We start from the raw sequence: 11,036 nt of genomic DNA, 5'->3' as shown, positions 1-11,036 counted from the left end.
TTCTTTGTCCCTGTATGCTGTTTCTGCTACCTTTCTGTGGGATTACACATGGAAGAGCATCTGCATCAAAAAGAACAGAAGGGAATACTTATATCATATAAATTGAGGTGCCTGTACTATACAGGTCTATATTTAGTCATTCTTTATAGTCAAATTTTCTAATTTTCTAATAAAATTTTAAAAAAAATCAGGGTAAGACTTATATGATGTATTAGCAAAATCGGTTTAAGGATGAGATTAGTGCTTTACTTCAAAAGCGCTTTTTTTCATTTTGTTGACAATACAGGGACAACTAGCCCAGATATCCACAGTTACACGTTAGATTTCCATTCTTGGACAAATTAGTTCCAAATTAAATGATCCAAATGCAAAAAATGTACTTGATCGAACAGTCACAAACTACTTAAAGTAGTTCCAATAGCTTCCAAAGCAGATAGTGGAATTAAACAAACCTTGTTTCCAGTTAGAACAATTATTATTGTTTCACAGGTACACTGGATACCATTAAGAAAAAATATTAGCCTTTGAGGAAAACTAAATTCAAGGGAGATGTGAGGAGCACTTATTTTGGTAAAGCTGATTTCTCTGTTGATAGCAAAAAATAATATTCATGCTTTGGTTGACTATTTAATCATGGGTCTCTCTCTTACATCCTTTTTAGAACTTTCTGTAACTAAGATATCTATTATGGAAAAGATCTGATGTTCCCAAACTTCCCACAAAATATAACCCAGGAGTGACATGTGTTCAAGAGATTTACTGAGAAGTTAAAAGTAAATGTGAAGGTAACGCACATTGAACATAGGAGTCATCTGTGTCAAAACTCATACATTGTTTAGAAAAGTTGCTTGGCTATAATTTTTCTTTCAAAGTTCTGACAGTTTCTTACCAGCACTTCCTAAACTATTCCAGGGTGGCTTTTCCCTTCATAAAATTCTTGATTCTTGCCACTGCCTTCCTTCTATCATGGACTTTCACATCACAGTTTGCTCAGCTAGATCTTTTATTTATTTTATTAAACAGAAACTGTTGAAGAAGCATTGAAATGCTCTCTTCCCTCCACTCCTAAAAGTAGAAAATAAAACTAACAAACCATAATCTTGAAATTGGCGTACTATTCAGTATACTTATTATCAGTAAATAGGAAAAATAAATAAATAGATAGATAGATAGATAATAATAAAAACTTAGAGAACACCAGAAAAAAAAATCATACAGAATATATATATATACATATATATATATATAAATATTTATACGCCATGACTCACTATTCTAACTAAATGCTTTTTTTAAGAGGAAATTGTCATGATTCAGGAACTTAGACTGTAAACAGAAAATCAGGGAGGTCTTTCAATCATGCATCACCTTAATGACAATTAAGGTGATGTTCTTGTTCACTGGTTATAGATAAGATTCTGTCTTTGCCAACTGTAGAGCAAAAATATAGTCAATGCATAAACACTATGTTCCTGTTCTCTTCTAGCATCTACAAAGAGATGACACTGTTTCAGTGGATAAGAATATTTGTATTTGTTACAAGTATTTGTTATTGGGTTTAGTTGTTAAAAATAATGATCTATTTATTTATTTATTTTTATTTATTTTTGGCTCAGTAACTGTACCTCATATATTACCCAGGAGCATGATATGCTAGAAAACAATGCATACATATATGTATATATACAAATGTATATATTTACATTAGTATGTGTATATTTACATTAGAATGTATATATTTACACTTATAGACTTAACATTTATAAAACATTACATGGAAAGTTGTAACATTGTGCTGAAACTTATAGAAATAGAATCTGTTTATTTTCTTAAAATTGTCTTGAAAACTGGAAAAATACAGTATGAAATAAACCTACAAAATAAAAGTTTTGGGAAACAGTTTTAAGAACATTCAGAAAGTTGCGTTTTCATTAAAGCATAAACCTATAAACTAAATTAAAGTTAAAAAATAACTCCCCCAAAAGATGTATACACATTTTAATTGAATACACAATTCATTTTTCCAGTCTTTAATGGTTAAAAGTAAGAATTGATTCTAAACAAAATTTTATCAAAACAGATACAACTTCAAATGAAAAAGTTTTTTCTGGAACCTTTTTCCTAAAATGACATTTTCTGATGGAGAACTTATGAGTTTTCAGGGTTTTTTTTGTTGTTTTTTATGAACAACTATAGAAGATATAGGTATTAACCCCTCCATTTCTGGCATCCTTCCTGTCATTTTATGACCATATATGGTATTTTCAAAGACATTGGGGGCTTCTTGAGAGCAAAGAAAATCTTCAGAGAATAGGTACTATTTTCCCCTTGAAAATGGTCTGAATCGCACCAGTTTTCTATCACTCATATCATTTTCCTTGATGTTCCATGACACACACTGAAAACACAGAGAGAAAAAGCCACTTTAACTGTTGCTGTTAAGTCCCAGCCACCTGACAGAATGTATTATCCTCAAGAGCACTGACAGAGTAGGTTTCTTTAAAAACATGATTAAAAGGGTCACAAAATATCAAGGAGTAAAAGAAAGGAAGGAAGCAAAAGACACAGACTGGTAATTATATTTTTAAATCCAAAATATTATATTTAATACCTGATGATTTTTTTTTTCCCAGATGTTCTTATCCACTGAAACAATGTCACTGAAATGTAACCTCAGTTCATATTTCCAAGGTACTGATTACTGACAATATGTGTATATGTGTATTAGAAAGAAAAATTCGTAGTTAAAATGCATAATTTCTGCAGTTTTAGTAACACTTAACTCATACATTAAAAGAATTTTTATTTTGTCTATGTGACACAAACAAATCTAACTATTTCTTCATCATGTTCTACTGAAAAAAAAAAAAAAAAACTGTTTCCTTGAGAGAGCTTTTTGTAACGTTTTGAAATAGCTATGTCAATGTAAAATCACACTGGGACAAGTTATATGTGTTTCTTACATCACTTTGAGCACGTAAGCTCAACACTAAAATCCCTTCCTAGGATTGACTTTGAATACCTACATCAATGTTTGAACAACATTGTGCGAACTTCACACAGTGCAACATCCACACTGAGATAGTTACTAACCATAAAAAGCTAATCTTTTTTCATTTATGATCTACTTTGGAGAAACTTTGTGTAAAAGTTATGTCTGCTAAGGAAATCATCTGTATTCTGTCTATAGAAAGTGGAGAGAAATTGGTTTCCTTGGGGGAATTTTATCCCATACTAAAGTGAAATGCCTTACAGACATATTTAGATATTTAATACCAGACAAGACGAATCCTAACTTGAGTTGTTAACTTTAGAGCAATTAGATGGGAGATTGATGAATTTGTTTTCTGATTATGTTCTACTAGCTAAACAACCTACTAATTCAAACTCTCATTTATGAAACAGTAAAGCTATGGATGAAGGAATTCAGTCTGATTCAGCAATGAGCTCCCAGATCCTTGGAAAAGACACTATAGACAAATATTTTTAGCCAAAAAGAAAGGTCAGCAGAAAACTGTTTTTAGTATTTTTATAAAACAGGAAATAGGAACTCTCTTTTTTTTTTTTTTTTCTCCTTTTGTCATTTAGTGATTAAATCACAGAGATGGAATTTACTTGTTAGTGCAAATACAATAAAGATTTTTAGAGAGCCAGATGAAACAGCAATGAAGGCCACATAAGTATCAAAAATGAAGTGCCTGTATTTCTTTTCATGAGGTCAAACATGAGGTCAAGAAGGACATATAAAGCAACACTATATATTAAAAAAAAAAAAAAAACTTTTGTAAAAAATAGAATATATGGAATATATATGGAATATATATGGCATATATATATATATGGATATAATGGAATATATGGAATGATTCAGCATTACTAGGGCAATATGCTGCGTCCAGAACAATCAGACCCATGTGGGGACCACTGCATGAAGGTTCACTGGATGTTGCTCAACTGGCACATACAAAAGACACACCAGCACTCATAAAACAACAGTTGAATGAACAGACAATAAAAACCTAACTGCAAGAGGCAGTTAAATAATAAAGAGATGCTGCAGCACAGAACTTGCTTAGGTAAGAACTTTCTGCCCAGTGCCACTCCATTATGATTAATGTGTGCACATGCAAACTTTATGAAAAAGATAATGAATTGATTGTGTTCCTAAATGATGCCATTTTAGACCTGTTTGGATTTCTGCCCTCCCCAGGGAGCAGATGACCACAGTCTGTTAGCTTAAACAAATGAATGTTTAATGGTCGTCTTTCTGCCAGCCAAGTGGAAAAGGGGAAACATTTATCAAGAGAAGGGAGGAAAAAACTGATCTAGCTGGCTATTCATCTGGGATATAGGTGCTGCAAAGTGGCTATTGAAAAGGGAAAACTGCAGCAGTTACCATGCCAAAATCACTTCAGGCATTGCTTAAAAATTGGAGATCAGAGAATCTGTATCTGAGAGAATTTCAACTACAGGGTTTCTGAGAACTCACAAGGCAACAAAGGTTACTTTAATTACTTAAGCACACAGAAATACAGGCATAGGTTGATTATGTTCTTGGTGCACTTATTCTGTTTTGGTTTTTTCTTCAGTGAAACTGGGAAATGTCACAAAAGCTTGTAACATTATAAAGTTGTGTTTTTTTTTTTATTACTTTTTTTTTTCTTTAAATCTATTTTGTTTTCCATATTTTTTAAAAATATAATTAAATTTATCTCCTCCAGTCATTTACTATTATTCTTAATAGATGGGTTCCTTAAACAAAGTAGATAATCTAAAAATAGAGTATCTTTCTATATATTGGATTAATTTCATTTCTTTTGAAGGAAGTGAACACTAGACCAATTTAAACTAAACACCCAGTTTAGGATTGTTAAAGTGATACAAAACCTTTGCTCATAGACATATCCATATTCCTTGCTGGTAAATTATAGAAATATATCTAAATAAATAAATAAACAAACAAACAAAAACCAGCATAAGAAATGAAACAATTCTGTTACTCTGTTATATGGTATGTGTTGGAGCAGATTTTATTTTTTTTTCCCCTTGAGAATAATGAAACAAGGAAACAGGAGGCCCAAAAAATCATGGTTTATTCATCTTTGGAAATATTAAAAACCTTATCTGATAAGGCCCTAAGCAATTTGATCTAACCTCAAAGTTAACTCTCACTTTGAAGTTGGAGTATGTGACCTGTAAAGGTCTCTTTTAGGGTAAATTATTCCAAGATTGTATGATTCTGTTATCCTAAAGAAGTGATATACATACACTCACTTATAGTTAAAAATCATATTTAGGCAGAAAAAATCAGTTAAAGAAAGATGCATGCATGCATGACAGGGCAGAAAGTAGCACCAACATTTTTACTACGGAATCTTATTGCTTACATATGAAAAATAGATAAAAATTTAGATGTCCTTTTTTTTTTTTCCTCATGAATTATAATGTAATGAAAACAGCAAATCAAAGCTTCTCGGTCTTTTAAATCAAAGACGTTTTTTATACTAAATTCAACTCCAACTCTGTTCAAGAATAATGGTTTACCTTTTACGATTATTTTTTTTTTAAATCTTTTTCTCCCTGAGACAAAACAGAAACAACACTTCATTATCCTGATTATGCAGAACTAATCTTTACAACCTCATTTACCCAGGTATAGCGGTTCATCTCCAGCTTATAACTCTCCCATTTTGAAAACTTGCTTATTCTAGGAATGGTTTTCCACACATATATACCATAAAGAGAATAATTATTCATGCAAATAGCAAAATTCATTCCATATGTTATAAACATGGCTTAGAAATACTAGACATTTATATACAGAACTCTGGGCAATGCTGAACCAAAGGTTGGCAAGCACAAAGAATGACAGCTACACAGCAAAGTAATTTGAAATGACTTGGGCAATTTCATGGGATCTTTATTCAGCACAGGCAATTGGGTGTTCAGTTTTATGTCTCATCCAAAAAAATAGTATTTCCTGTGGAACAGCATTGTTCTAATATAGCATTGAGATATTGGCCGAAAAATGTTTTAAAAAGGAATACTGCATATATTGAATGTCACCCCATTCTGTTAATGATGTCTTGATACTCCCAAAAGTGCCAGACAAGTCTTTTTTGAAATAAGTGTAGTCCCTTTGTTAGGATATTTCATCAATGTTGAATGTCCAGCTGAAAATATTTGCAGTTTAATTTACAGAAAGTTTTAATCATCAAGGTGTACTCCATGATTTTAACAACCTCAGAGTTATGTGATGGAAACTTTCATTAAGGCTTTCACTGAAACTGACTTACAGTTTTCCACAAAATGAGCTGGATTATAAATGTGAGTTATTACAAAGTTAAGACTGAGCTGTAGCATTTATGCTCAACTCTGTCAAAAATGTTCTGTTAAAAAATGTTCTGAGAAAGAAGAACGCTATTAGACAATGCTTTTGTTTGTTTGTTTGTAGTTTGTTTTTGTTAAGATTTTTTTTTTCAAACTACCTGGAGAAACACGACTCCAGTTAGCAACATAAACCAGATGCTTAGCTCGTTTGTTCTGCTAACTACATCTTTTCTTTGTAAATTATATACATGCTAAACTATTTAAAACATAACTCAGGTGGTTGGTGAACCACAGCATCTGCCAACTCCTCAGATAAAGAGGGTACACTTACTCATCTGCTCTGTCTCCATCTGCCTGCTAAATTTGGATTGACTGCTCGCTGTCCAAACTGATAGAATAATTCATGGAGAATTGTTCCTCTCAAATCTTTGTTATTCTCCATTACACTCTCTTTTTGTAAAACAGGTTAGTTGCCCTTTGTTAAGTTAATGTGACAAGATCTAAGATAAAATGTCATTTAATGTCAGAAATTAGAAGGAAAACACTTCTGAACAGAAATCTTATGTGATATTTTTTCATAACATCACAGAATCACAGAATCATGGAATGGCTTGGATTAGAAGGAACCTAAAAGATCATCCAGCTCCAGTCCCTCAGCCATGGGCAGGGATTGCACCCACTAGATCAGGTTGCCTAGGGTCTTGTTGAACCTGACCTTGAACACCTTCAGAGAAGGGGAATCTACAGCTTCTCTGAGCAACCTCTGAGCAGTGCCTCACCACCCTCTGAGTAAAGAATTTACTGTTAACATCTAATATAAATCTTCCCTGATTAGTTTAAAACTGTTCCCCCCTTGTTCTATCACTATCTGCCTGTGTGAAAAGTTCTTCCCCATTTCTTATAATCCCTCTTTAAGTATTGAAAGGTTTCAATGCAGTCTCCCCACAGCTTTTTCTTCACCTGGCTGAACATCCCCGTCTCTCTCAGCCTTTCTTCATAGAAGCGGTGTTCTAGCCTTCTTTGTGGCCCTCCTCTGTATCCACTCTAACACGTCCACACCTTTCTTTTACTGGGGCCCTGACCTGGGTGCAGTACTATGGGTGGGGTCTCATGAGGACAGAACAGAGAGTGAGAATTCCCCTTTGCAAGGGAAACAATCACCTCCCCTGACCTTCTGGCCACACCTCTGCTGGGCTTTCAGCAAACAGCATTTTCTTGGGCTTTTAGCAGATTGAGTATTGAATTGCTAAACTACAGCCTGTGGATAATTTAATACTCAGAACATTCCTCCTAGTGTGAATTACAGCCACTTTTGACTTGTTCAAAAAGGCCTTGAATATATTGTTTCAGGCCTTATGGGATTCCTTTCATGAGAATCTTGTAAATATCAATTGATGAAATTCTAGAGAAATTTCTTTTGACGAACCTGTTTTGTTGTTGTTGTTTTAAATGTATTCCAAAAAAGAGACTAGTCATTATCCTTTTTGTCCATTCCCACGCACAGATATTGGCTGATTATCAGATGATATAAATCAGTGTAGAACCACTGCCTTCAATGGAAAAAATGTTCATTTTTACTACCAGATAATCTTACAATTAAAATTGTTTTGCCTTTAGTGATTTTAAGAGATCTTGTAAACTTTTAGGAACAACTTGAAGGTTATTTTCTTTTTGGTTTCATCACTGTATATATGCAGTAAAGATCAATGAAAATTATACAAATAAGGAGAGAATTAAGATCTACATTCATACAGAAAATTGCATCCTGAAGGATCCTTCAGGTAGACCAAAGGTTAGCAATTTCAGGGTAGAAAACTGAAGCTGTGCCAAATTACAGCAAGACTGAATCATATTAATCTTAGAAAACTAGAATCATAGAATATCCTGTGTTGGAAGAGTACCATAAAGATCATCAAGTCCAACTCCTGGGTCTGCACAGGACCACCTAAAAATCAGACCATATTTCTGAGAGAATTGTCCAAACACTTCTTGAGCTCCAACAGGCTTGGTGACATGACCACTTCTCTGGGGAGCCTGTTAGAATCACAGAATGGTTTGGGGTGGAGGGGACCTTACAGATTATTTAATTCCAACCCACTTGCCCTGGGCAGGGATACCTCCCACTAGAGCAGGTAGCTCAAAACCCCATCCAGCCTGGCCTTGAACACCTTCAGGGATGGGGCATCCACATTTTCACTGGGCAACTTGTGCAAGTGCTTCACCACCCTCTGCGTGAAGAATTTCCTCCTTTTATCTAATCTAAACCTACCCTCTTTTAGTTTAAAGCCATTACCCCTTGTCCTATCACTACAATCGCTGTCAAAGAATCCCTCCCCATCTTTCCTGTAGGTCCCCTTTAAGTACTGGAAGATTGCTATAAAGTCTTCCATGAGCCTTCACTTCTCCCAGCTGCCTCACCCTGTCTTCACAGGAGAGGAGCTCCAGCCCTCTGATCACCCTTGTGGCCCTCCGATGGCTATGCTGGGGCCCCAGAGCTGAACCTGGGGCTCCAGGTGGGGTCTTATGAGAGCTAAGCTGAGGGGCAGAATCCCCTTCCTTGACCTGCTGGCCACGGTGCTTTTGATGCAACCAAGAATACAGTTGGTTTTCTGGGCTGCCAGTGCAAATTGCTGGCTCATGTTGAGCTTCTCATCAGCCAACACCCCCAGGTTCTTCTCTTCGGGGCTGCTTTCAATCCTTTCTCCATCCAGCCTGTATTTGTGCTTGGGAATGCCCAAGAAATTACACTGTTCCAGTGCACAACCACACTCTTTTCATAGTATCCAACATGAATGTCCCCTGCCACAGCTTCATGCAATTATCTGGAACAAGTTTAGCAATCTAAGAGGAAAGACTATTCATCTCAATAATTTCAGTTATCTCTATGTGCAGATAAATCACTCTTTGGAGGTACTTTCTCTTTCTATAGACTAACAAGTGAGTCTACATGCCAAACATAGATTAAATGTGCAATGTTATGAAGCAAAATTTAGGTGAGATGGATCCAACCTTGGGATTACCACCAAAACACAACAAAACACAGCAAAACAAAACAAATAAACAAACAAACAAACAAACAAACAAAACTATTTCCATGTAAAAATACAATTAGAAATTATTTTTAATTTCCTCTTGAAGAAAAGATCTTTTTAAGAAAAATACTAAGGTAAGTCACTGATACAACTTCAATGTTTAGAATCTGGAGAAAAAAATTTAAGGAAAAACTTGTATGGAAAGTAGATTGACAGATACTAAGAAGTTAACAGTTCCTTATTCCAGTGAAATTTATAAACAGTGGAACATAAACTATTTTTCATTCAGTAAAGAAGTTGTCATTATTTTTTTTTGTTTGCTTGTTTGTTCATTTTTCATGAAGTACATATTCTAAGATGAAAATGGTCAAATTAAATTGTTTCATATTAGTTTCACAGGGTGTGACATTCTTCCTTAAATGTCGTAGAGAGAAAATATACCTTAACAATGGAAAAGACTGAAATGAAAGATACGATGGAAAGGACTGAAAATGAAATCTAGAGGCGGCAAAAAAAAATAATCTTGACTTACAGTATGTTATACACCCCAGGAGGCTTGAATAATGTAACTAAAAATTGATATTTATTTTGGGTTAGATAAATAATTTGCAACACTGCATTGATTATACCAATTAGTTCTCCACTAACTGTAGTACAAGCCAGTGACTTGTTTTCATATAGCTAATAGATTCATACCCATGGGTGGAATTTGACCAAAAATGGTACTTCTAACTGTACAATTTGTCTCATCTGAAAAGATGTCTAAATAAGTAGAAATATTTTATCTTTGGAGTTTCTGCTTTTCATAAGGGAAGCCTATGCTTTCTAGTTCAGAAGTATCTGCTCATTGCAGATACCTAAAATGAAGTTAAATTAATCGCATTCCTGATTTCTTTGGAAACTCATCTTTGGACCCTAACTATCAAAAAAGCCTAAGGGAATCCATTAAGAAAAGAAAACCTAGAGGTGAAAAACAGGAACATTGTGACATGACATTGCTTGAGACTGCTTGGAACTAAAGTCCCCTTTTAGGGGACCTTAAAAACTAAAAGTATAAATGTCCTTAATTTGTGAAGAGACAGAAAAAAGGATGAGAGAGGTAAAACATGAAAGTTCGGTTAAAAAACCCTTTGTTCCCCGAGAAAAAAAAAAAAAATTACCCAGGAGTTTAGGGATTCTATGTGTGAGGGTCCTTATGTGTATCATACAATGTGTATCAATATGTGTATCATGCACATATTAATTATGTGTATATTTATTTAACTATTGCAGTCATTTTTTTTCTCTGTTTTGAATGTATTCGTCTCAAAGCAGATAAATATTTTTAAATGAGGTTTCTTTTTCTATAATTGGGTTAAATTAAAAAGGTGAAGATTGAAAAAATTCCAAGAAAATGTAAATTTAATGATTTAAGTGTTTATTTATACGTGTGTTTGAGGGAAAATACTTTTTCTTCTTTTACTTTTTGCCTTCTAATAACCTTTTTTTGGCATTTTAAGGCTAATCTAATTAAGTAAGCAAGCAATTGGCTCTGAAAGAAAATATGAAGAAAGAGAACGTAGTTTATGTTGTAATTACCAAGTTTCAACTTTGATTAATTTATAGTCATGAAAAAGCAAACAAAATGGATAAGGTTTAAAACCTTAAGAAAAATAAACCACAAATTGTGCTTTG

This window comes from Cygnus atratus, chromosome Z, assembly GCF_013377495.2.
Source record: "Cygnus atratus isolate AKBS03 ecotype Queensland, Australia chromosome Z, CAtr_DNAZoo_HiC_assembly, whole genome shotgun sequence".
Taxonomy (NCBI): domain Eukaryota; kingdom Metazoa; phylum Chordata; class Aves; order Anseriformes; family Anatidae; genus Cygnus; species Cygnus atratus.
This window is presented reverse-complemented; position numbering follows the sequence as displayed.